Source organism: Calidris pugnax, unplaced genomic scaffold (assembly GCF_001431845.1).
Source record: "Calidris pugnax isolate Ruff unplaced genomic scaffold, ASM143184v1 scaffold32, whole genome shotgun sequence".
Classification (NCBI taxonomy): domain Eukaryota; kingdom Metazoa; phylum Chordata; class Aves; order Charadriiformes; family Scolopacidae; genus Calidris; species Calidris pugnax.
This window is the reverse complement of record NW_015090783.1, coordinates 3,063,400-3,065,191: the sequence shown is the minus strand read 5'-3', so window position 1 is coordinate 3,065,191 and position 1,792 is coordinate 3,063,400.

Here is a 1,792-nt window from a genome sequence, read left to right as displayed (position 1 = left end):
TGGATCCCCTGTGCCTTGAAGGTACTACTGTTGGGCAATTTAGCAAACATTTTCTGCCCCAGCTCATGTCATCACTCGGTGCAGAATCCACACTGCAAACCTATGGATCTGTGTTTATATTGCCATCGTTGTGTTCCTGTCTTGTCTAACTGAGGCTCCTGTCGATTAACGATGAACCAGAACATGCCCTGAAGGCAATAAAGCACTTTTCTATCTCCTGGGGATTCTTACTTCACTCTGCTAACATCCTGGTTGGGTTTCACTACCCAGAAGGAGCTGATAACATTGTCTAATTTATACTTCCCAACTGGTCTTTTGTTAGCATATTTAGTCAGGAAAGATCAACGTAAAACCTGTCAGAAGAGGGAGTCGCACCATTAAGCGTGCTGAATTTCGTCACACACAGCTGAGTTGGAGTTTCTCAAGGGTAAAGACACAAGAGTCCTTCAGGATCCCTTGACCTGAAGCTGATAGCGTACTGCAAAGATAGATGTCATTTTTTGACATTAGACTTCTATATTCCCTTTGTCATTTGCAGATTGCACCTGGGAATCTCCTCAGAAATGGATACCCACATGGGAAAGGCAGCTCAGTGTGCGCTCTGAGAAGGTTGTGACGGGTCTCGAGAGCCCAAATGGGCAGCTGAACGATTGAAAAGCTCCACAGGAGAAGATCTGGGGGCCAAGAAGTTGATGATGAGTCAGCAACGTGACCTTGCAGTGAGGAAGGTAACAGCATCCTGGGCTGCGTTAGCAAGAGCGTCGCTGGGGGGTCGTGGTACGAGGTCCTTCCCCTCAGTTTGACACTTCTGAGACCACATCTGGAGTAACGTGGCCAGGTTTGGGCTCTATGCTGCAAGAAGGGTATTGATACTGGAGCCCGTCCAGCGGAGGCCACTGAGCAGGGCAGGGGACCGGAGCACAGGGTGTCCGAGAGTGCTCAGAGAGGGCAAAGGTGGGACCTGATCTCTGCCTACACCCACCTGGGGCAGCGACAACGGAGCCAGAACCTTCTGGAAGGTACAAACTGATGGCAGGAGAGTCGACGTCCCTCCATTGAGACATGGGAAATCCCCATTAGTAAGTAGGGGAAAAAAAAAAATTGCCAGGTGGATTATTAAATATCAAATGTAGCTAAATGCTGTGACAGGTCAAATACTGGAAGAGGTTAAATATTGGGACTGGTCAGTACAGGAAAGACATGGAGCTGTTGGAGCAAGTCCAGAGGAAGCCACAAAGATGCTCCAAGGGCTGGAGGCCCTCTGCTGTGAGGACAGGCTGGGAGAGCTGGGGTTATTCAGAGAGAAGAGAAGGCTCTGAGGAGACCTTAGAGCCCCTTCCAGTCCCTAAAGGGGCTCCAGGAGAGATGGGGAGGGACTTTGGATCAGGGAGGGGAACCGTAGGATGAGGGGGAAGGGTTTTAAACTGAAAGAGGGGAGATTTAGACTGGATATTAGAAAGAATTTTTTTACGATGAGGGTGGGGAGGCAGTGGAACAGGTCGGGTGGTAGATGCTCCATCCCTGGAAACATTCAAGATCAGGCTGGATGGGACCTTTTGTCCAGTCTGAATCTCCCCTCTTTCAGTTTAAATTGAGAAAAACTGAGAAACAAATTTGAAAATTGAAAAAAAAAAAAAAAAAATATATATATATATGTTCCTCAATTCCTTAAACACACTTTAAGACTCAGGAGCTGTGGGTAGAGTTATAATTCGTGAAAGAAGAATTGAAGGAAGAAGAAAAGAAGGGGAGGGCTGGGGGGGGGGGGAAAAAAAACCAACCCAGGTGGTTT